Source organism: Podarcis gaigeae (assembly GCF_964106915.1).
Source record: "Podarcis gaigeae genome assembly, chromosome: 3".
NCBI classification, from domain to species: Eukaryota; Metazoa; Chordata; class Lepidosauria; order Squamata; family Lacertidae; genus Podarcis; species Podarcis gaigeae.
Window position 1 is genome coordinate 64689720 of NC_139680.1, and position 26708 is coordinate 64716427.

General features: G+C 40.1%; 2 protein-coding genes across 4 annotated transcripts in view; both read left to right on the forward strand.

Annotated features, from left to right (window-relative positions):
- The window catches only part of SASH1 (SAM and SH3 domain containing 1), a 552112-nt gene that overhangs the window by 176727 nt on the left and 348677 nt on the right, over window positions 1–26708 (forward strand). The window lies entirely within an intron of this gene.
- The window catches only part of GINM1 (glycosylated integral membrane protein 1), a 785919-nt gene that overhangs the window by 88704 nt on the left and 670507 nt on the right, over window positions 1–26708 (forward strand). The window lies entirely within an intron of this gene.

Sequence of the window (26708 nt, forward strand, 5' to 3'; positions counted from 1 at the left end):
AGAAAAACAATCTAGTTGGAACTATTAATGTTTCCCTCATCTAATTTTAAGTTTGACCACCTCTGTTTCTCAGAATGTATAGTTTGGTTCCATTGGCAAGTAGCTTATTTTGTGTTGTTTTATGGTACTTTATGTTTTATTGTATTTGTATATACTGTTATGCACAGCTTTGATATACTTTTATAAATAAAATTAAAATAACCTGGTTATCCAGTATCTTCAAAAAGAAGAAAACTAGGTAAGTTCTGTCTTCAGCATTATGAGACAGCAAACTATACCCACATTTAATTGGTTTAGAGATATCTCATCATAGAAGTCTGAGTAAATGACTTCTTAAGTGATCAGATCAATAAGTAATACACAAGCCAAAAGACAGATCTCATGGGCACTGAGAATGAAATGTTTTGAACATTCTACACTGATGCAGCTCTTTGTGGGAGTTGCTGGAATTTCTGTTGTTGTTCATTGGAGTGAAAGCTGTTAAATAGCTGGAGGGCTGACTTCTACCTACTTTTATATAAATGATTCTTAGCATTGGAATATGCATACGTATGAGATTTAACTTGGTCTTTTGTGATGCTCCCACCAGGAAATTAGAAAATACCATTATAACTATAGAAAACTTCTGCCCTTTGTCTGACTGTCACACCTAAGTAGCAAAAGAGACAGGTGTCCCTCAAAGAAGAGGTAAATCATAGGACTGTGTGGTCTTGCAATAAATAAATGTGGAACAATGGGAAGATAAAGAACAAGATTGGGGTGCATTTTTAGGAAGAGCTTTATAAATATTCATTATCTTTAATATTCACTAACTGCTCTTAAGCCAGAATAGGTTAATTCTTAATAAGAAATACTAAAACCTGTATTTTTGTGCATTTTGCACATTACTCATTCATTAAAAGTTCCATCCCATGTTGGACTGCTGGATGTTCCATGTTAATTAGTTTAGAATTTCAGAAATAATGATGGGTATACTATTTGGGTAATTTTATACTGCAAGTTTTCTGAGCAGGAAATTCTGCGATGATATCATGGTCCCAGAGCAGGAACCCTCAAATGCAGAGAACTTGTACTGTGGTTGCTCTAGGGAGAAACAGACAGGGGTGTAGCATTGGGGGGAGCACAGAGGGAGTGTTCCCCATGCTATGACACTGAGCCGCAGCAGTCCTGAAGGTACTGCAAGACTAGGAGGGAAGTGACTCCTTTGCCTGGACCGGCAACACATGGAGCATGCAACACAAGCATCTCTCAGGCATCCAGGTGGGCTCCAAGCAGGAAGGAGAAAGCTGGCCAGCCCCACCCTTGTGAGAATGGAGCACCCTCTGACTGCCTGTCCCCTTCACCCTTCAGTACCTCAGCTCTGCGTCCTTTGCTCACAGACACTGCATGCCACGTGCTTCTTGTGCCATGACTGGTACTGGCACCAGGCGTGCCAGGTCACTGCTGTGCTGGGTAGCCCTCTTGGCTCTCTCCTGCCCCCACTTTGGGACAGAAGTGGTTGGGGTCCCTGTAGCACTGCAGAGCCCACAGCCCAGGCTCCTGTATGGTAGCAAGCAATCCCAGGCACAGTGGGGCACCACCAGAGTGCTTAGCAGGGGTGAAGAAGTGGGTACACGAGCCATGACTGGCAGCATACTGGTTCCTGGGTTGGACTGGTAGAGCTTCCTGTGGCTGCACTATGGAGAGCTGAAACAGCTGGAGGGTCTCCAGTTGGGTGGTTGGAGTCCACGTCCAACACCTCCCAGCCAGCATCTCAGAGGTTGTGCTAAAAATGAGGGAGGAGGACCCATGGCAACATGCTAGCCCCCTTCCCCATAGTGATGCAAATCCCTTTTGCACCTTGCCCCAGGTATTGGCAACCCACACTACACCACTGGATTCACTTCCTCTTCTTTCCCATGTGGAACTACTGCATTTTATCCCACATTTTGTCCTTAAACTCTTAGCTGACATCCCCACTACTGGTCTCTGAAGTCTGAGCCACAGACTCCCTGGAGGATTAGGAAAGACCTGAAAAGCTTAAATGAAAGATTAAAAAGGACGTTCTTCCTGCTTGAAACACCACTGCCTAGAAAAGGGTGATAGCTGAAGGAAAAGGCACTTACCATTTAACTAGCCATGTGCATTACTCATGGATGGGATTTTAATCCTGACTACCTAGCCCAGACTCTAATGCTCCATGACACTGTTGAAACACCTTGCTCATTTAGAGTAGGAATGCTAACTGTGGTTTTGAACCAGTACCTCGGGCCTTGTCCAAGGTCCTGAGCTTCCCTTATTTAATGTTCCCAGCCTGTTCCAGAATCCTGGGCTCTGATCTCTATCTTGCTTGGGCCACCACCTTCCCTTGGTTCTTAAAGCAATCGTTTTGAGGTAGACACTATTACCTCCATTTTGCAGATAAATACTTATTTAGCTCAAGCCAGTAAAGTTATGGTTAAGGTGAGATATGAACTGGAGACTTCCTAGACCATGTTCTCAGTAAATACACCAGCTCTAAGATAATTGTTGTTCATATTTCTTTTACAAAAATAATGGATAATAAGAAAGTGTCTTGTTGTTTTGGTGTGAGTGAACTAATGGGCTTATGAAATGTGCCAGGTTTTTCAAGTGATAAATGATTTCTGTACTGATTTGTGGGTTTTGTTGCTGTTGTTAAAGATATATTGCCAAAGCAGTAAGATTTTTTATTTTATTTTAGAGTAAGCATTTAAAAGCCAATAGATTTCTTGAAATGGACCATCAGATGCTTTGATGTCCTGGGAATCAGCAATAAGATTGAAGATGTAAATTTGAATGGGAAAGATTTAATTAAGTGTGGACAAAGGATTTGGGTGTCTGTAGTTTCTTTGGACAAGGCTGTGATGAATCCTGAAGCATGGTGCAGAGTCTCATTAGCTGTGTGCCAATCACTTTCAATCATCAGAAAAGGAGTTTGATGTGATTGCCTCCAGCAGAGCACAGAAGGTCAGCTTGGGCCAATACCCTCAGCTAACAGAAATATAGCAAGTCTAGAGAGTAGCATGACAGCTAGCTCCAATAATCCTGACTCCTGTGTCCAGATGAGTTGCTTCTTTGGGAGAAGCCTATTGTCGGCTGCTGCCAAAGGCACTTGCCATTTAAACTCCTGCAGCGATTTGATTTGATTATCAGCTGACATTTCCATGATAGCCTACATGACTTAGCATTATTTAAGGGAAAGGTAAGGTTCAATTAGACGGTTTTAAGGCAAGGACATGGTCTGTGAAGTTGTGTGTATCTAGTTCTGTTTCTCTGAATGCATCGCTGCTCTCTAGGCTTTAATGCAATTTCATTTATTCCTGTATAGATGGGAGCAGAGTCCTACTTCGTGGTATACTAATGGGACTTGTCAGAACTGAGTGGTTTACTGTTTACTTCCTATGAGGTCAACAATACTGGCAGAGGGACAGAGCAATCTTAAATAATTTATTTTACATTTATTTATGGGTTTTCTCAATGAAAAGCATCCCAGGGAAGTTTCTAAATAACTAATAAAACACAGTTAACATTGGAAGGTGGCGGCTTCCTTGATCCAAAGGCTCAGATGTGTATAGGTTTCCCTTGGCTAGCTGTGGGAGAGAATCCTCTCAGATGCCCAAGGTTCTTTCCTGTGCTCTAACTGGCAATAAGGAAGCTCCTGGCTGGTTTCTTTTTGCAACAACACTTTGGTTTTAAACTGACAATCTTCAGGAAGGTGTATGTGCTCTTTTACACATATACAGAACAAATTTAGCACTGCGGGGGGGGGGGGGGTAAAGCCGTGGCTCCAATGAAGCTCCCCTGCAATGGATTTCTTCTTCTTCTTAGGTGAAATACAAAATTTGTTCCCCAAAGTAAAATTTCATGCACCTAATGTATAACAATGTTGCTGGCTTTTCTAGTAATGCTCCTCAACATGTGAACATAAACATTGATAATGCCATTCCCAAATTGGATGTTATTAAATAACTTTTTTTTCTGTTTAAATGCCACTGTAGAGGGATTGGAAAAGCTAATTGCAGTATGGAAAATAGTTTTCTGAATCTACTACTGGTTACGTTTTTCAACAGTGATCACAGAATCTCCCTAACTCTTCATCAGTAAACCACTTAGTTAATTACTTTAGTATTATCTTGCATCTTTGGAGTGTGTATCCTTGGGGTTTGCTTCTCAGAATTTCTATTCTGTATTTGTTGATCTCTTTTTGGTTGCTATAGCCCATGATTTATGTCTGTTTGGTGAGCACATTCTGTAGAATGTCAAAACTAATTGTGCTGTGGACGAGAAGCAGCATTAGAATTGAACAACAAAAAGTCACTGCCTGATATTAACAGATGTTAAAAGCAATAGGCAAGCAACATTATTTGCATTTTCTAAGTTAGAATATTAATCTCTCCAGAAGTATCAAAGATTTCTTTAAGATTATGGGAACACTTTCTTAGAAGAGTCCTTGAGGACTTCTTTCTGCTCCTGATCAGAAGCAGAAAGAGATGTAGCTGTCATATTGATCAACGTTACATTTCCATGAGAACGAACATTATTGAAAGAACAAAAGTTTGGATAAACTTTGCTTGAAGGACTTGACCTTGTGTTCCAAAACCAACTATATTATACTTTTAAGTTTGTTTTTTTCTGGGTGCAGTGATGGTTTACTTGAACTGATTTTTCATTTTAAAAATCTCCCCACTATTGGGACTAAAAGGGGAATAGTATCTGAGTATCCAAAGCACTCTTTTAAGAGATGAACATTAGAATTGGTTCAGCCCACTCCTTGAAAATATTTCTGATGTGATATTGGCAATGAAAGTTAGCTTTCAAATGCACAATTTTCATACTTACATGGATGGTTTGGCTCCACTATTTCTGAAAATAGGATTTTTAAAATATCAAAACAACTGAAATTCAAGACCCGAAGTATCTCTCATAACAGCAGCTAGCACAGCACAGAGAAAGATAAACAGTACACGGACAGAATGCAGTACAGGTCTTCTCCCATCATATGCCCAAACTAGCCTCAGATTGAAGTGTGACTTGTAGCAATATCTATAATACTAACAATATCTACTAGTATCCTATTTTTGAGTGAATTCAAATCCACCCAGATGTTTGTGGATATTGTGAATAATACCCCTTCTGTGGGTGGAGAGGCATGCTGGTACTTTGGGAGGCTTTAGCTTTTCCTAGTTGTGCCAGTGGCCCCAGCTTTGCAGTACCGTAGTTGGTGGAAACCTACACCTAAAACTACACCTAAAACAAGTGTAGACTGAAGAAGCCCAGTCCTCTGACTCTTCAGTGGCACTAATTTGTAGTTGGCATACTGAAAAATACTGAAAAATCAAGGAGAGTAAGCAATTCCACCCTGAACTGCCGCTCTGATTTGTTGCTGTAAGTTTGTCAAATATTTTACACAAAGTACTTGCTTGTATCAGTTGTTCTTAATCCTAACTTTTAAAAAGTGAGCTAGTTTTCCAGCTGATGGTCTGCACACTGTGACTTTTATCTATCTGCCGCTTAGGTGGGCATTGCTTTCTCTGAAGCATGACTTTGCTGTGCCCTCTTTGAGTCCCAACATATATTATTTTTACAATATTTGCTCCTAGTTTGACATACGGTAGCCACAGCTCTTACATAGAGGTGACCCATAAAGTCAGGGCTTCCAGGTGTTGATGGACTCCAAAGCCCCTGTCAGCTTAGCTAATGACCAGGTTGAATGAGAGTTGTGGTCCAACAACATCTGGAGAGCCATAGGTTCTTCACCCTTGAGTTAAGCAATATACAACTGAGGAGTGATTAGTGGGAAGGGGCTCCACCACACACCTGGTTTCCCAGCAGTTGCTGCTGCTGATCACGAGGGAGAGGGGAATGGGCAACACAACAGTGAGGCTGGCACTATTTGGCACATCAGTGGGAGCACTGGATTGGATCTGCTGAAGTGCCCATGCAGCATCAACCCCTACCACTACCTTGCCTTTCCCTCCCCAAAAAAGCTGGTGTGATTCCACTGCCTGGAGGCCATCTGTACAGTGGCATCTCGCTTCACTGGTCCTGGTACAATTTATGTTAAAATGACGTGGAAACATACAAATTACATACCAACATCTTTCTGAAGCCATTGGCATTGTTTGGGAAATTTCAAGTTTGAAATTAGTCCTTGGAATAAAAGTGCTTAAAACTCATATAACATAACTAATAGGAGATACATTTGCTGAGTCTTTCCCTGATTAAGGAGCTAGATAGTCATCATAATAATAAACTGTACAATTTAACCTTCGTGTAAAGTGCTGATAAATGTATGTTGATGGGTAATTTATATTTGCCACTAATATATGCTTACTTAAATTTTACACTGGTATGAATATTTAGATGAACAATATTCCAATGAAAGCAGTTTTGTATACTCCTATAAATTACTTTTTGGTTCCTGTAAATTTTGTCTGATGTCATTATATGGATAATTTGTTCCTTAGTAAAGTAGTTTGTCAGGTTACGAAACATTAATCCTCCAATAGGTTTTTAATTAGTACAGATGAACTAAATAATTCATAGCACGACTTGGCTTGAAAACATTTATAATACTCAATTATACAATTTTACATGCAATGACAAATTGTTTTTGTGTAGTGTGGAAACAGTGGGACTTAATTAATTACCTTCAAGGTTCTGGACATCTGCTGTGGACTCTTTAAATGCATTAGACTGGAAATTCAGAAGAGCTAAATATAGAGTTGAGACCCTCAGGACTGAGAGACAGGAAGAATGGTTCTAAGAATGAAATGTGTGTATGAAGGGGTAGAGAGTAACAAAACAGCTAAGGAAAATAATACGTGCCCTGCTTTTCTCATCTGTTGCAAAAAAACAGAGGATAGAAAAGGTCTAGCAACACTTAATGTAATTAGGAAAATTATTGGTTTGAATGTTTTCAGCCAGCTGATACACATTCTGAGATCCATTTAGTGTGCCTTGTTCACCAGGTCAATATGATTAACATACATGAATACTGAAAAAGAATGTCGTGGAAGGAAAGAAAGAGGAAACTTAAAGAATAAGCAGGATTGCAATAGATACAAAGAAAAGGGAGGGGGGCAAATTTGAGACTGTGGACCAACAGAAGGATGCAGCTAATTAGAGAGAAAACCTACACATAGCCTTGTGATTTGTTACTGCTGGGATGCGATAGGATACGGGGGCAGCCCAAATATTAGCTCTTTCACCTGCACCAGTCTAGAACAGCTACAGTAAAAAGTAAAACAAAAATTGTTCCCCATGTCTTCCACCCTGCCTAGCACAAGTGGCAGGACTTCAGAAGCAGTGGTGGATCTGCTGTTCCATCCCATCGTTCCTGGCAAGGGTTTAGGATTCCTCTGAAAATGTACCATTCCAAAATATGAGAAAAATCCATGCCATGATATCTGGTGACTTCCAGTCTGGGGATGCCACAATTCTGAGCCACTTTGCTAACCCCCTCTCACCTCTCCTTTTCTTCCCCAGCCCCAATTAAACGGAGCCATGCCAGCTTTGTCTATGGTAGCCCTTTCTTTCAGCCATGATAACTAAATGGAACATTTGGTCCCTTAAAATAGAAAATGCAGGGGAACATTATGCATGTAAGATTTCCAAGGGCTTTCATGTTGTGAAAAATAATGCAGCTGCTTTAAAATGTGTAGTAGCCATCAGAAGAAAACATGAGCAGCATTTTTGTGGTGTGATTGCTTCAACTATTTCAAAAGTAATAAAGGCTCCCAGACAGTGTATGAGGTAGCAAAATTAAAGAAATATAAGGAAGATGATAAAAAGTGAAAGAAGATTCCGTCTACAGAAAAATGTGAAATGTAGCATTTCAGCAAAATTGAAAGAATCTGAACTACCACAAGTGTGCATAGAGCGTTGAATTATTGATTTTTTTTCAGCAGCTGTTGATAGGTGTCCTGTGTTGAGATGTATATCACCTTTTCCATGAAGACTGAATCAGAATTGCTTCTGGTACCATGGTTTATGTTAACAACATGTCATTCTTCATAGCTGTTTTCACAATATAACCTGCCACCTGAATCCTTTTATCAGGCTGACTTTATTGACATAAACTTACTAGCAAAGGTCATTATTTTAACTATTATGTGCCTCATTCTTTGAAAATGAAAGAGCATCAGAACTGTAAACAGTATTTTCATGGATTTGGCTGAGATGGCAAAGTTGATGTGCTTAATTAGAGAAAAATCACTGTTGACATTTATTAATTATTGGAAACCCCTTATGAACTTTCTGCACAAGGAAAATGAACTTGTGATATCAGGGTTCAAAGACTGATAAAAACAGTTCGTTTATGGAAAGTAGAAGAGTTGGTTTTATTATGAAGTCAGAATTTTACATAAGTTTGTAAAGCTGATAGAAAATTGGAGGTTATTTCCTTTCTTTTCTTTTTATGTTAAAAATGCTTGATCATTATTTATGTATACTGTCTTTGTTTTTTCAAGCTTTAATTAAAAAAATGGGGGAAAGAAACTGTAAACAATATTTTTGAGAGTAATTGAATATTTTTAATTTTATTCATGCTGAGAAAATATTAAAATCAGGGTTCCAGGTGCTCCATAAATTAGATTTCCATTCACAATGGTTGCTTATTTGGAATCTTCTCTGTTTATTTGAACTGGTTCAAAAACTGCTGTTAGTTCAGTAACTGGACTGCTGGTAATGGAAATATGTAATCTGGTACTATTTCAATAATAACTTTCAATAATAAATAAATACTAGAATCTGAAAACTACCATGAGATGCTTCACCCCTCCTATCATGAGACAGCTTCCAAAGAGTGCAGAAATACCCCAACTAACATCGTGGGTGTACATTTCCAATTCAAAGAAATGCAGAATGGAAGTGATTGCTTGTGTCCCATAGTATCCTTTCTTTCAAACTCTGTGTTCCTGAAATATATATTGTGTTCAAAATATATCAGCAATTAATGGTGGCCAGGTGACAAGCCTTGAGATAAATACAAGGGTAATACATTCTGCCACTACTGGATCTTGGAATGCGGGGATTTGTAATGGCAAAATGAAGGGTTCACCCTACAAACACACACAGTGCCAAGGTCACAAATTTACCAGAATCCAGTCCCAGTTCCAAAGGCTTTCTGCCAGTCATTTATCATCACTAACTTCCCCCAACTACTTTCCCATATCAAACTCTTCCAAGGGATGGCAACCAATAACAGAAGGGTTTGGTTTATGTGTAGGGTTTATTCCTAATGACTGAAGGTTTCTAAGCATGTTCCATTGCCACAGTACTGCATGGGAATTGTATTTTACAATGCCTGGCATTAAACAGAGCTCAAATGAATTGAGCTGGGAGGTACTGAAAACTGAAATTGTCATGTATCTTAGCAGCAACATGATCCTTTGTTATCCTAGGAAACATCCAAGCATCAAAGAGTAGGCCTACAATTATTCCCCCTCACTAGCCACCTTTCTCATCTTCCACTCTTGCTTCTAAAAAGTATTGTCTTTTTTGGAATGGGGATGATGTAAAGTTCCCATAGATGTACTCTCCTTCCCCTACCCTATGATTCTTAGGTTTCTTGGAGAACTGTTGTTAAAAAATAGTTTTGCTGAATAATCTCCCAAGAAAGTTGGGGGAGGGACTTTAAAAAATCTTTTTCTCCCAGTTTTTGTGTGTGTGTTTGCGAGTAGCCATCAAGCCACCTATCACTGCTACCTAATGGCTGGTTTCACAGAGGAATTTTCTAGTTTATACTCCAACACCTTTATCACATAGAAATGTTATGTTGGCAATAAGTTTAATTTGTTTCAATAGATTTAGACACGAAGAAAACAAAGGCATTCAAAAGGCACATATATAATGAAAATATAAAGCAAAATATCTACTATGCATTATTACAATGGGAGTGAAATGAATGAATTATGCCAGGGAAATATTACCAGAGTTATGGTTCAATAAAATCACTATACCCGAAGATTAGCAATAGGTGTATTTCTCACTCTATCTATATCAGGAATAGCCAACAATCTCCAGATGTTGTTGGACTACAACTCCACTTCAGCCCCAGCCAGCATAGCCCATGGTCAGGGGTGAACAGCATTGTAGGTCAGCAAAATCTGTCGGGCACAGGGTTGGCTGATCTGTATAAAAAACATTAGCTAATATCTCATTCTATTTTCCTTAACCACCAGTGTGACTAAATGTGAAAAAGCACTGGGTCAGCTTTATGTTCAATGGCTCAACCCAGCAGGGTGAGGAAACAGACTTAACTCCAATGCCAACTGTGCTTTCAAAAACAACAACCCCTCTTTGTTTTATTTCATATATTGTTTTGTTCCATAGAGCTATTCAATCCTATGGGGTAAAGTGCATTAGGAGGAAAAAAATCCTTCCAGTAGCACCTTAAAGACCAACTAAGTTAGTTCTTGGTATGAGCTTTTGTGTGCATGCACACTTCTTCAGATACTTCTTCAGATATACTTCTGTGTATCTGAAGAAGTGTGCATGCATACAAAAGCTCATACCAAGAACTAACTTAGTTGGTCTTTAAGGTGCTACTGGAAGGAATTATTTTTGTTTTGACTATAGCAGACCAACACGGCTACCTATCTGTAACTGCATTAGGAGGGAAAACTTTAAATGAGGACAAAACTTGCCCTCCACCAATGACACTGATGCTCACTGGTAGGAATCCTGTAGGCCTCCCAATATTTCTTACTTGATTGATTGATTGATTGATTGATTATTATATTTATATAGATGCCCTTCCATCAAACATGTACCATGCATCATAATGAAGGGAATTTTGCATGTGCTTTTATGAGAGCCATTATTGGCACAGTTTAGAACTAGAACCTAGATCAAGGTCTCATGCCTTTATCCATACCAGCACCATATATTTCTCTTGCTTCTAATCTTCTTTTTCCCTTCATCCATTTTTTCTTCTGGTTTCCATACATTTCTTTTACATTTACTCACAGTACTGAGATGTAGCATAGAAATAAAAACCAAGTGCCTAAAATAGATAAGGCCAACTAAAAACCATTCAGCACAGAAACATTAAAATAGCTGATTATAACGTTCAAACTCTACTGTATTGAATCTGCCTTATGATGTTAGAGCTGTGGGAATTTGTTCAGCAATTGAAATCTTTGGGAGCAAGTCAGCTCTAAAGTGTCTGAGGTGAATAGACTTGAACTCCATTGAATGACCCCTAATGGGTTGAATTTCTCTCCTGATGATAATTACACTAGCTAACCTCTTCTGTGTGGATGACATTTTCCAGGGTAATTCTTTCCATTGGGAAAACACTTACTGTTCTACTATTTTATTTTGAGTATGATAAATTAGAAGCTGTCTTCAAAATGTTACTCTGTTTCTCTTGTTATATATCTTCATATTCTCCAGTGGTCACTGAATTGAAAAAAAAATAATAGCCACCCATTTCCAGCATGGTTTAATAACAACTACCTTTTATCTTATTTTCCAAATCACTGATTAGATAAATATAGCAATACAGTACAAGACAGACACTAAGTTTAAAGTAAAATGAGATATTATATTACTGAAACAAGCTGATCTTCTGTAATTCCAAAAGTCACCTGTGGAAATGCTTACTAAGCAATATACAGTAAGTTGCTACTACTGATCTCAATGCAATTGATTGCTTTACTTTCAATCTTTCCTTTCCTTTAAGGTATGTCTATTGCGGTTAGAATTCTTCCTCAAAGATGAGCAAAGGTCAGTCTCTCTGAAATTTTGCCATCTTCATGGAAGTTTTGTTATACTCTCCCAATAAGGATGCATCAGATGTGCCCTGTGGCGTAAAACAATACAGTAATGCACTTTGCTATCAGATAACTTATGTGTATATACAGGTGAAAGTGGCATACAATAACATTATTGCATTATTTGGCTCTTTTAGGCAACTTTGATGCCTGTCATTAGAAATGTATTTATAACAACTTCCAATTTCATTGCCGCAAATGTTTTGCAAATTTGCTTCTGTGTAGTAATGTGTGCTCTGGATTTTGTAGCTATGTATATGGCTAAAAAGCTGTGCCAAAATGCACAGAAGTGTCTGTGGCATTTTGTTCAGCTGCAGAGGTTATTATGACAACAAGCTTTTCAATGGGCAAGATTAACTAGTTGATTGTGAATGAAGGGGGAGCAAAGAGAGCTGCACCCAAATGCGAAATGAACAAAGGCGTTTATTGCAAATGCACAAGCATCTGTATAGTTTGGCAGGGACAGCTTGTGATATAGTGCATTGTGAATTTTTGTTAGGACAAGGTTGTTCTCCTTGCCCTCGTTGGATTTATAGGACACTGCTGTCCCCTTATCCTTGACTTTATGTGGAACAGCAGTCTTTCTCTTTGAGAGTTTTGTCTAGAAGCGTACAAGAATTGTGTCACTCAGTACAATTGTAAAATAGAGGCTGCACCTGAAGGACCTGTGTCTAGAGTGCTTGAGATAGGTACTGGTTCTCTGATCAACCCCATAGCTAGAGCATAAGCAGGTATGTCATCATCTCTCTTTTTTATGTATTTGTTTTATTTAAAGGTGTGATATAAATATTTTAATTAAAAAAATCAAGGCAAGAAATAATCTCTTCATAAAATAATACTTCAACACAATACAATAAAATAAGCACACTTCGAAGTTACAATATGTCCAAAACTGTTACAGATGCCCAACATTTTGTTGCTGCTAAATCCACTGCTCCTGCTGATTCTCTCTGCTGAGCCTTCTCTTTGCAACCTTTCACTGCTATTACCCAGATGCAGTTTTAGGATAGCACAACCAGTTCAGCCTCACTAGGTGCCAGCACTACAAGGGGCACTGCAAGAAAGATGTAGAATGGAGCAAGAAAGGAGGACACCTAATTTTAGTGTCACACAGGGTGCTGCTGAAATTTGAAAGTCCAACATCCACCCTGTACTACCTCCTCTGTAAAAGCTGGAAACTGAATGGCCAGGTTCCACCTAAACATTAGGAAGAACTTCCTGACAGTAAGAGCTGTTCGACAGTGGAATTTGCTGCCAAGGAGTGTGGTGGAGTCTCCTTCTTTGGAGGTCTTTAAGCAGAGGCTTGACAACCATATGTCAGGAGTGCTCTGATGGTGTTTCCTGCTTGGCAGGGGGTTGGACTCGATGCCCCTTGTGGTCTCTTCCAACTCTATGATTCTATGATTCAAGGTTGTTGGCCATTCCTCTTATTTGGCTTTCTGTACAGACCAAAGCAGTATAGTTTTCATTCATGTCCAACTACTTGATTCTTCTCACTCCAAACTAATACCTTGTGACTTTGACACCTTCTCCTGATTTCATGAAGAGACAACAAGAAAGTAGAAGCTTACCATCTCCTTCAATGAAGGAGGTGGTAGCACATGAGCCCTAGGCTCACAACAGTGTGATCTCATGACCTGGACCACAATGATGACACATTTAAAAGTATTGGCATTGTTTCCAAGCCATGACCTGGCATGTGCTGTGTTAGTCACTTGTACTTATAAAATGGTGGCAACAAGAAGTGGTAGCTTTAAATATTTACATTTTAGAAGCACACTCAGATCTCTTCATCCCAGTAATGGGGATTACAATTCAACACTTGTAGGGTTCCTTGTAGTTCCCACTACATAACAGGCACTCCATATGTTTCCTCATAGTATTGATTTGAAATGTCTCCAGGGTATAGGGAAAACTTGTTTGTTGGTTGCATCAGATAACTTTCATAATCAGAACATTTTCTTCAATCTATAAATGACCTTTTCTTGTATTTATCAGCAGGTTATGTTTCCAACAGAGATTTTGTTATGGAGTGAAAACCATGTTTTACAAGTGAATTACTGTATTTTTCGCCCTATAGGACGCACTTTTCCCCCTCTAAAAATGAAGGGGAAATGTGTGTGCGTCCTATGGGGCAAATGCAGGCTTTCGCTGAAGCCTGGAGAGTGAGGGGGGTCGGTGCGCACCAACCCCTCTCGCTCTCCAGGCTTCAGGAAGCTATCCGCTAGCCATGGGAGATGCAGCTCTCCCACGGCTAGCGGAGAGCTTGCCTGCACCCAGAAGCTTGGGGCTTCGCGCAGCCCTCCGCTAACCGTGGGAGAGCTGCGCGAAGTCGCGCAGCTCTCCCACGGCTAGCGGAGAGCTTGCTGGCACCCAGAAGCTTGGGGTGCGCTGAGCTCAGCACGCCCCAAGCTTGGGGCTCCGTGCAGCGCTCCGCTAGCTGTGGGAGAGCTGCGCGAAGTTGCGCGGCTTTCCCACAGCTAGCGGATAGCAGCCTGTTCTGGGGGATGGGGTCGGGGGAAGCTCGGGCTTCCCCCGCCCCAGCCCCGCACCTGGGGGAAAATATTTTTTTTTCTTTATTTCCCCCCAAAAAACTAGGTGCGTCCTATGGGCCGGTGCATCCTAAGGGGCGAAAAATACGGTATCTTCAGTTTTGTGCTATAAAGCTCTTCTTACAGATGCTTTATCTACTTGGTCCAGCGTTTTTACTATATATTGTCTGACACAGTCATCTTAGACAAGGCTTCATCAACCCTCCAGGTGATAATTGAACACGAACTCCCATCTGCATGGCCAATGGTCAGAGATGATGGGAGTTATCATCCCTGAAGGACACATCTGGAGGGCACCACATTGGGGGAGGTTGACGTAGATCAGGCATGGCCAAACTTGGCCCTCCAGCTGTTTTGGGACTACAACTTCCATCATCTCTAGCTAACAGAACCAGTGATCAGGGATAATGGGAATTGTAGAAACAAGATTTTCATTCTGTACAGCTTGCTTGTAGATTAATGTCAAACCTAAATTCTGAACATAAAAAGTGGGCAAGTAATTGTGCTAATTAAATGTTCGTCCATGAAATTTAAGACTGTCAGGCTGTCCATTCTAAATATAATGTACAGATACCAGATTACACATGGAAACCAATATTTGTGCACACCAGAAGTTTTAAGGATCAATGCCACCCTGAGGTGGGGAGGTGCCTGTATAAGGTGCAAGTGAAGACTTGCTGCATTATTTAGAGCCCAGATTTTCCAGGATTTTGAAATGCTTAGGGAGCCTACGCAATTAGAATAGGCTCCCCACTTCAGACAGTCGCCCTCCACAAGTGGGAGGGTGATGGGACTGATGCTGTGGGTGGAGCTTGCACGTTCATTCCTGCAGCCCCTCCCTATAGTGTTTACTTAACACTAAATATACGCATCTATTGTGAACCTTCTTGGATAATAGTGGCAGTAAATGTATACTGCTGTGCAATGTAGTATGATTACACACTCTACTTTTGTAATATAGTGGTTAATTTTTTTTATATAATATCTGCACAATAATCTCCCCAAACAGAATTGCTGCAAAACCCTAATGAGTTCAATGGGAGCATTAAGCAAATGAATAACCATCTCCAGTTGAAATCAGTTACACTCAAAAGTGCTTAACTTTTAAGTTAATTATAATTATAATTTTATGCTAAATATGTCTGACCTTAAAAAATATTTTGGTTTTCTCATTTGCCTTTTAGCAGACTTTTTTAGAAAATCCTGTCTGGACAAAACAATTTCCCTCAAGTAATTACATAACTGAACAGTCTCACGACCTTAGGTTAGTTTCCATGGATCATTCACAACCTAGGAATGGAATGATTGATGGATTGATGGAACGTCTGTCAGACAGGAAAAAATCCATACCCAATGATGCATTCTAAAATACATATTATAGCCTGGATTATCCATATGTGGCAGACTTTATTTTTTTGGAGTAGCTAGCAAAGTGCTTTAGTAAGAGAGTGGATGCTTAATAGAAAGGGAGAAATACGTTTTATATTTCATCTTGGATCTTTAAATTAGTTCCATTTTGCTTATGGAGTTCACTAGCCATTCATAGTCTAGACATGTTTTTGTAACAGGATAAAATATGAAAAAAATGATAAATACCCTTCACAGATTACTCATTGTATTCCAATGTCTTCTGTCAATAGGGTGTTGCAGCACAAACTTAGACATAAGTGTATGTGCTTCTGTGAGTTTAAGATTTTGCACTGAAACCCACAAAAGAATAATACTGATATTTAATTATAGATACATACCCTTCTACCAATGTAAGTGGGACATAAAATATATTTACAGTACTAATAGACTGGATAGATAATAACTCTTCCTGCCATAGTTAAGTATGTCACATAAAACTCTGCCCCTTTACAAGATAAATACAAATAAATTATTTCCCATGATGAAAATATATGCTCCAGAATCTATGCCTTAAATGCATACTTATCTGTCAAGGTTTAGGTTGCACTGACTCTCAGGTTATGAGATTTTTCCTGAGTCTCCATACTAGGGATGGAAAAGAGCCAGTATGGTGTAGTGGTTAGAGTGTTGTACTAGGACCTGGGTGACCAGGGTTTGAATCCCCACTCAGCCATGAAGTCCATAAGATGTCCTGAACCCCTGGACTACCAGCAGTAAGTGAGTATGTCAAGTCCAAAGTCGGGGGGGTCAAGCCACATAAGCAAAGGCCAAAGTCTAAAGGTCAGGAAACACATTCCAGGGTCAATCCAAATTCACAGTCCCACCCGAAGCATGGTCCAATAGCAGTCCAGGAGCATCCAAGCCAAGAGACATCAACATGGGCAGTTGAGTAGACACAGCACCTTACCTCTGCTTCCCCTTTTGTACTTTGCATGCTAATCACAGCATCTGGGCTTGAGGCATGTGACCCTTACTGGTTCCAAGTCTACTCCAGCTGAGAAATCACACCCTTCCTCCCAGAGCTAGCGAGCCCCACCTGGCCAGCTAGGGAGCTGGGCTGTTGGCCCTTGCCTGCCTCATTCTTCTAGAACACCACTTCCACTGCTCCCTACACCTCAGAGCCTGCCATGTTTGTGGAGACTGGGGCTCCTCTGGCACTGGTGGTGGGTCCTCCTGCTCTGGTTCCTATGCATTGACCTCCATCCTCCCATCACCCTGTGAGTACTTCCTTCCCCATCCCCTGCTCACCTCAGTGTGTCCCAATCCCAGCTACATCCCCTCACCTGGATCCCCTTCCTCCTCCCCGTGGTCCTGCCAGTTCATGACATAAGTTAAGCTTTGCTCCAGTCACATGCTCTCAGCCTCACCTACCTCACAAGGTTGTTTGGAGGATAAAATGTGGTGTGTGTGTATGCCATTTTGAACTCCTTGGAGGAAAGGTAGGATAGAAATGAAATGAAATGAAATGAATAAATAAATAGATTCCAAATTCACATACCAAATATTTACTTTTTGAAACAATATGCAACTGAAACAGCCATCCTTCAAAATTATCTGAATTTTGCAATGCAGTTCTTCAGCCAAATAATGTGTACAAAAATGCATATTTTGGGGTAAAATGTGCATAAAAATGTATACAGTAGAGAAAATAACATACAAAAATGCATTATATTTGCCAAAACATGTATTAGAAAAAATTGCATACAAAAATCATCTTATTAGGATAAATCTGTATAATAATAATAATAATAATAATAATAATAATAATAATAATTTATTATTTATATCCCGCCCATCTGGCTGGGCCTCCCCAGCCACTCTGGGCGGCTTCCATAAAAACCAAAAATACAGTAAAATATCACACGTTAAAAACTTCCCTGAACAGGGCTGTCTTAAGATGTCTTCTGAATGTCAGGTAGTTGTTTATCGCTTTGACATCTGCTGGAAGGGCGTTCCACAGGGCGGGCGCCACTACCGAGAAGGCCCTCTGCCTGGTTCCCTGTAGCTTTGCTTCTCGCAATGAGGGAACCGCCAGAAGGCCCTCGGCGCTGGACCTAATACTGAAGAATTTTCATGGGTTGTTGTTTTTTTAAAAAAAATTGTGCATATTGCTGCAGAAATGTGGAGAACTAAATTTCAATTTGGAAATTATTATTATTGGTAGTAGTATTACTATAACTATTAGTGTTAGTGTTACTGAATTTATATACCGCCCTATACCCGGGGGTCTCAGGGGCAGTTCACAAAATAAAATCAAAATATAAAACCACAAAATACATAACCAAAATAGAAACAACAACCCAATGACACACACCCCATGAAAAAAATAACCCACCACATTTTTAAAGGGTGTAGAATGGCAATCAAATCAACCAAAGGCCTGGTTAAAAAGGAATGTTTTTGCCTGGTGCTTAAAGTTGTATAATGAAGGCGCCAAGCGAACTTCCCTGGGGAGAGCATTCCACAGACATGGAAACACTGCAGAGAAGATCCGCTCTCGTGTTGCCACCCTCCAGACCTCTTGAGGAGGTGGCACATGAAGAAGGGCCTCAGAAGATGATCTCAGGGTCCAGGTAGGTTCGTATGGAAAGAAGCAGTCCTTGAGGTATTGTGGTGCTGAGCCATTTAAGGCTTTATAGGTCAAAACAAACACTTTGAATTGGGCCCAGAAACTAATTGGTAGCCTACCTTGTACAAACCTTGACATCACTTCAGCCTGCTGATAGCTCCCTCTCTTGTGTCTGGATGGTGGTTTTGACTACATAACGATAGGCACTAAAATAATGAGTTAACTATTATTGTAAATTATTGAGGTTGCAACACAGTACTTCAGCAGATTGTTCTCATGACTACTGGTTGCCCCAAAGTGGTAACAATGGAGAAACTCTTGGGTGCACTTCTGGGTGTTTTTCAGTCAGACTTAGCATTCTGAGAAATAGGCACAAAGTTACAAAAGGAAAATTCCAGAACTGACTGAGGACTTCTGTAAAACACAGTTTTTTGTATAGAGTGCTGCAAATTATTTATACTTAAAAGGAAACCAAGTACAGTAAAGTGCTGAATTGCAATACATTCTTATCTTGGAGACAGTTGTACTGCAGTATTTGCAACTAATATTGTCATGTCTTTGCTGGGCAATGGTGACTTTGGTTTTAAATTGTAGAGTTGCATGGGACCAGGAGGGTCATCTAGTCCAACCCCTCAATGCAGGAATACTGCCCACAGCCACCCCTGGTAAACTAGTTCCCCCCACAAGTAATGGCACCTTCATTATACACCTTTAGGTGCCAGGAAAATATGTTCCTCATTAACCAGGCCTTTGGTTGATTGACATCCAATGCCCTTTCAAAATGTGTTAGGGAGAGTTATTGGGCTGTTTTTGTTTTTATTATATATTTTGTGTTTTTATATTGTGATTCTATGTAGTAACTGCCCTGAGACCTGCGGGTATAGGGTAGTGTACAAATAATAATAATAATAATAATAATACTGTAATAATAATGTTCAAAAATGGAATTGCATGAACTACACTTTATGTACAATTCTATTTATCTACTTTTTAATTTTGCAGTGCTGTGTCTTTTGAAGTAGTATTTTTTAATAGTTTTGTTGTGTTTTGTAGTTTCATATGTTTATTTTTTGTGTAGGTTTGTGAGGGCAAAGAGCCCTGAAAGGCTGGTTAGAAATGTGTTAAATATAGTAAAATTGTGACTACAATCCTCATCTCAAAAACATGAGTCCCAGTATATTACTTTTCAACTCTATAACGGCCAGGATATGAACTGTGACTTTCATTAAAAACCTATATATTATGAAATACCATGATATAATTGCAAGTTCTGACAGAACTGAAAAAACAGAGGAAGATATGTTGCTGCATGTATTCTGATCTGTATTCAATTACACATTATGCTATGCCTTCATGCACACCAAAATATGCTAGAGTTTCGGCTGTGTGATTAGCATTGCATTATTATTCATGGTGCATAGACTATTGGCTGCATACTGAAGGAACATGCATCTTTAATACACATGTATTTAAAAGACAAGAAATAGCCTCTCTACCAAAAAGGAATAATTGGTTCAATTTTCCAAATGCAAACAAATAAAAATGAAAGCATACATTTTAGTGTAGATATCCAGAACTACTGGTTAGCTCTTCTAATACCAATGAAACATCATTTCACTTTGTACACTTTCTTCCCTATAAATATTGTGACAAAAAATATATCTGTGTGGTAGGGATGTCTCTAAGGAAATATCACTGATCATGGTAATCATACTCCTCATAGGAGTAAGGTTGCTTTTAAGAAACATCTTGAACGTAACAATTTCAGATCTGGGTTTTTTGTTTGTTTGCTTGCTTGCTTTATGCTACTTGTGCATGTTTTAGGACTACATTTCTTTCTTTAACAAATTTATCAAGTGTAAAAATAAAAATTACACTTCCTCAGTCATTCCCTTCCCCACCCCACAATTCTTATGTGTGCCCTTGTGCAATACTTCAGAGCAGTGGTTCAGTGACAATATTTTTATTCCAAAATAGTGTGTGTGTTTTTAATCTCCCTTATGGCTTCAACCCCACAGAATAGAGTTCAGTGTTTAGTGGCATTCTGCATCAGTGCTTCCTTCATTTGGGGCACTGAAATTGATTTTCCCCATCTGGGAATGTGAAAACTTGGTATTCTTCCTGTACAAACACCTGCAAGTACTAGCATACCAAACACAGCAGTAGGGGTAGTGAAGGCAGATGCTTTGGGACTTCAGGAGTAGTGCTGTCAGCATGAGCAGTATGTGCAGAATCATCTGATCCATATGTTGGCTTCAGGAGGCCAAGCATGTATTGTGTGCACTGAGCTGTGAGACATCATGCACCTTTGGTGATGAATACTTTAAAGTAACAAATTCTGCATCCAGATTGGCACTGTGCCTTTAAGCCATAAAATGACAAAAAGGCTTGTGGGACAGTATGTGAAAGAAACCCACACTTAACTATTCAGGAATGTGAGATTATTTTTCCACTCCAGAAGCTAGGTACAAGACGTTTGTTGTTTTAACTACAGTGGTACCTCCGGTTAAGAACTTAATTCGTTCCGGAGGTCCGTTCTTAACCTGAAACTGTTCTTAACCTGAAGCACCACTTTAGCTAATGGGGTCTCCCGCTGCCACTGCACTGCTGGATCACAATCTCTGTTCTCATCCTGAAGCAAAGTTCTTAACCCAAGGTACTATTTCTGGGTTAGTGGAGTCTATAACCTGAAGTGTCTGTAACCTGAAGCGTATGTAACCAAGGTACCACTGTAGTGCCACATTCTGCATTTATTGACAGCTTGCAATACTTTTTGCTTGTGAGTCCTTAAAAAAAAGCCAGTTGGCATTTAATGGTATAATGTTTCTGTGTGATATATGGAGTTTGGAGGGGGGGAAGAGTCCCATAGTTATTGGCTAGTGATAAGCAACATCACTCTTGATGAATGAATACTGTATCTGTTGGGGTGCCAAGCCTAGGCCATTGAAGACTTTATATGTAAAAAGTGGCTCAGGTAGCTTTAGAATGCAGCTACAAGCACCGTGATATTGCTATAATGTGCTTTCAGAGATTCATTCCTGGGAAGAAATGGACTGTCACATTTTGTAGCAGTAGTGGAAATATCAGGTTCTGAATGTTGCAATGACATCATACCCTCCAACATGTTGCACCCCAAAACTGGGCCACGCATGTTCTGGGCTGTGCTCCCAGGTGAATCATATGATCCACACAGAGCCCAAAAACGTGTGTTGTTGGCTACCATGTTATCACATGAGATCATGTTTTTGAGTGCTGTTCTCTTGTGTCCTGATAGTTGAGGGGTATGGAACATGTGAATTGGCTTCTAGGAAGGCATAAAAGTCTGAATTAGAGAAAGAAGGTTATAGTTTTCTCAGCAAATAAATCTGACAAACATAAAATAGATAATACAAACTTATCACAAAAACAGAAAGTTTAAAACCTGCAATCAGATAAAGCACAGACAGTGGAGGCATTTCCATGTGTTAACATATATGTTTCACCACATTTTTTAACGGTCTGTATGTCTGTATGAATACCTCATAAAGCAGAATTACCCAGAATTCAGATCTAGGAAAATAGAGCTGAATTCTGTATTATCCCCACTTTCTCCAGTATTTCACCCAGACTAATCTATTGGTTTCAGGCTTGCTAACAATACAAACAGGCATTTGTCAATGGCAATATGTATGTTTCAAGAGTTTTATTATTTATAATTGCAGTAACTAATTAGGAGAGGAGGGCTGAAAAAAACAGCAGCTTTGCATGTGCAATTTCAGGGTATATTTTCTCTTATGTCATGCCATTTGCACCTGCGTTTCAAAGAGGAACACATGTACAGAAAGGAAATTGACCTAGAATCCAAATTGGAGGAAGCCATCAAATCATATGAAAAACATTTTGGTTGGGGGCTAAGACTAGAAGATTTGAGATGACACCATAAGAGTAGTTCTGCTTGAGGCAAATGAATTATTGGTGCAGAGAGAGAGATCATTGTTTTGTATTAATTTTTTTTTTTTTTTTGCTGGAGTTAATGGTTGTTCATTTAAGCTTTTTACAGTGCAAGCCTGTAAGTGCATACTCAGAAGTAAGCGCATGCTGAGTCAATTGGACTTACTCCTAGGTAAGCATGTACAGGGCTGCAGTCTTAATGGCTTTCAAATTCGATGCCCCGGCTTTCTTTTCCTTCCAGAAAATGTCCTTGCCAAAGTGCTGAAATAATGACTTAAGAACTATTTTGTTGCTGCTGTTGCTACAACCCCAGAGGACCTTTAACTAAAATATATTCAGGCTCTCCTGTTTCTTTGTCTCTCATAAATGTATTCTTGTCAGGGCTACCCACATAGTGACTCCATAGAATGAAAAATGAGGATGGAAATGAAAATAGATTCTGCTGCTGGTCCATGTTTGCTAAAAGCAATGAGAGAGACATTTCCAGCAATGAATAAGAAAGAAGAAAGGGCAGACCAAGATATGATCTCGGATGTGGCCTCTTCTGCTCCTTACTTACACCTGTCGTTATCCTGCTGCTATAAAACTGTGCAAATGGAAGTAATAAAGGGAATGATTTTTATTTTTATTTTTAAATTCTCCTTAGGCTTCTCTGCCAATCACCTTTAGAAAATAGGACATTTTCTGGGTGGGGGACAACAATTGTATGATGACCTGAACACAGGAAATTGGAAGGACTGGAGAAGAGGATGTGATTGATTTGACCTTGGACACATTACAATATAAAGTTGAATATGAGGCTGTTACACTACCGCAGTATATCCCAGCCAATCTGTATAATAGCTGTGGCTACAATCCTAAACTTGTTTACCTGATAGTCAGTGCTTCTGAAATTCTCTCTTCTGGATAATGATTAAAAATGCAGGAGCCTTATCTCCTTTTGAATCTGGCCCCTCAAGCTCTCTGGCTTAATTTTCTCTTCCTTTTACCCTCCCCACAGATACACAGATCTTAAAGCATATTCCACATGTCAGACTTTTTCTTGTCCTGATTTTTATGCTTATGAACATGGACACTTTGAGTTGTTGCCAATTAAATTTAATTCAGAGTAGACCCACACAGAGCTTTCAGGGCAAGCAAAAAGCAAGAGAAAAACAAAAATGTGCATATTCAAATATCTTTATACTTAGACGTCTAGGTCCCGAGCTGACATTTTTGTTTACATATGGGACTGCAATTCAGTGGAGGCTCATGCTGGAGGAAGTGGAAAGACCACAATGTGCTTTTTCTGATTCTCCTTTCCCTGCAAGTCCCACCAACCACACCTATTCCATAAGACACACACACCCCAGTCCTCTGGAGCAGGTTACTAAGGGGGCACGGAGAGCTTTGAGTAGAAAGGGGGAATCAGTGAAGACAACCACCATCTTCCTCCAGTGAGAGTATCCCATGTGCAGACTTCACAGAATACATAGAAATTTTAGATGGTATCCAGCTAAGTTCTACTGAGAGCAGGCACATTGAAATGAATGAAGTTTAGTTAGTTGCATCCTTCAGTTTCAGTGGGTCTTTTCTGTGCATGACAAACTATGGATACAATCTTTTATTAGCACTATCACCGTTATTAAAAATAATTTGCTGTAGTTTAACATACATTTTAAAATACTGATATTTCCTGTACCATTTGGAACTTAATACCAATGGTATGGCTGCTGTCCATAGCCTGGAAGGATTGGGTTGCATTCAACTAAGTTTTACTCAAAGTAGACCCACTGAAATAAATGGCCCTATGTTCCATATTTTCAGTGGGTCTACTCTGAGAAAGAGTATTAGCAACCCATAGATATTAAGGTTAATATTTTATCCTAAGTATTATAATCAATCAGTAAAACAATATGTTTTAATACAATTTTTGTATTGCAATTTGTTTAAAATGTGTATGCCCCGAGTTTTAATAAATTTAATAAATAAATGTAATAATATTTTTAAAATAAATTACAATTTTAGTATTCGGTGTTTGTGTTATTCCCCCCCCAAAAAAACTTTTCTGATATAGGGAAGAAAACAAGAGACAGACATTTCTCATGGAGAGAGGGAATTTTCCTATTTCGTGAGTGATTCAAGCAAAGCCTTCCATTATTGCGGAAATACTTATCTGCATTAATGTAATATCTAAAGTGGTCTTGTCACAGGCAGTCATAACAGAAATTATTTCATAAAGCAAATGAGAACCAATCAAAAACTACTCTAGAGATAGAGAATTGGCATCTTGAAGATAATTTGAGCTTCATTTTAGCCAAGCAGGAAATCAGAACATTTGATGACCGTAATAAGAGACTTTTCATCACCTTTGCTTACTTTCTGTCACAATTAATTAATCTTTGTACATATAAGACTATATCATCTCTATTCCTGATGACACTGTGGCACAATCTACTTGCATTATGAATGCAGTGCTTGTGTGTAGAGGATCTTGACAGGGCTCAATATGGTCATGTTTTCCCCCTCATCTCTACCCACTCTGCATACATGAATGCATGGATTCATGGGTTAAGGCGAGGCACCTATGACAGAAAGTTACAAACATATGTCTACTCATTTCTTCCAGCCCTTCCTCTGTGTCTGGTGTAAGTTTATGCATTCGTTCGTTTTCTATAGTGCCCTTCATTCACAGATCACAGGGTGGTTTACAATACAAAACACAAAAAATACACAACATAGTAACAAACAAAAATAATAACCCCTGTTGCCTCCCCCTCCCCCCTCCCCCCTCCCCGCAGTTTAAACGCTATAGATAGTTTAGTTAGCCAAAGACCTTGGGAGAAGAGGGGTATTTTCACCAGGCACTTAAAGACTTATAATGAAGTCACCAGGCAAACTTTCCTGGGGAGAGCATTCCAGAAGCAGGGAGCCAGCACAGAAAAGACCCACTCTTATGTTGCCATCTCTTGTGGAGGAGACTCACAAAGAAGGGCCTCAGATGATGACTGCAGGGTCCAGGTCGGCTCATAAATTGCATGTAGACTCAGTGCACCTGATGTGTGAGTGCCCCATCTCAAATTGCCTCAGAAATAAGCCAAGCTATAGCCGCAAAAGCTGGAAATTGCCCGTCTATCTATCCCAAAGCTGCTCCCCCTGCTGATCCTTCTCCCCCTTCTTGAGTGTTTTTGCCTGACTGGAATGTGTCTTTTAACCCTAATAATGCCTCTTGTGAAGGATAGGGTATGTGAGTGTGTGTAGAAATTAGGCTAGTGTACAAGGTAAAATTTACATTCTTTGCTCTGCCCACTTTTGCCTGACCCTGCTCACCCCTGGCATGTAGCTCCTGGAAGGGAATGTGGCCCTTGTTCTGAAAAAAAGTTACAAACCAAATGGTATATGTGAGGCATGCACAGATTTCTAGTTCCTTTGGCCCAGGATATCTTAAGGACCACCTGAGCCCTTATATCTCAGCTCAGTCATTGAGATCATCTGTAGGAGCAAGGGGCACCAGCTTCTGAAGGCTGAGGCCTTTTGCCCCCCCCCCCTATTTTTGAGGTAGGGGGCTGCCTCCATGTCCAAAAAGCATGGGGACCAAGCACGGAGTGGACTGTGACACAGCTCCAGTTGCCTCCTTCTCCTCCTCCTCCTATTGCAGAGGGGAAGGAGGGTCAAAGCAGCTTCCTGCCAGTGGCGACACCAAGAGGCGGTGGAAGAAGAGCTGCCAGCCATTGAAGCCACACAACCACCACATTCGGCTCTGCACCTGGCAATGGAGTAACTGCCTCAAGCAGTAGATGCTAGATAACAGCAGCTGCAGCCCCCTGTTTGTTACTTCTGAGCCCCACAACCATTTTTGTTGTTGTTGTTGTTGAAGGATAGATACAGTGGTACCTCAGGTTAAGTACTTAATTCGTTCCGGAGGTCCGTGCTTAACCTGAAACTGTTCTTAACCTGAAGCACCACTTTAGCTAATTGGGCCTCCCGCTGCTGCCGCTCCGCCGGAGCACAATTTCTGTTCTCATCCTGTAGCAAAGTTCTTAACCTGAGTTACTATTTCTGAGTCTGAAACCTGAAGCATATGTAACCTGAAGCGTATGTAACCCGAGGTACCACTGTATGTATATGCCACATGGCGTGCCCTGGGTCCCCTAAACAAGTCTGCTCCTTCAGGTGTGGTGTTGAGGGCACCATCCTGTTGCCAGTATTGAAGTAAAATTCAGCTGCCTATCCAGTCAGTATCTGTACATGGACTGTGGAGGCAAGCACCATCCTGCCATTCGTCCCAGGCAGCAATTTTCATGGGACACCCTGATATTCAGCATATTTCAGAATATAGATATGTTTTGCATTCCTGAATATTAGCTGCCAAGACCATATCACACTGGTCCTGAAAGACCTACGTTGGCCCCCAGTACATTTCTGAGCACAATTCAAAGTGTTGATGCTGACCTTTAAAGCCCAACAGCCTTGGCCCAGTATACCAGA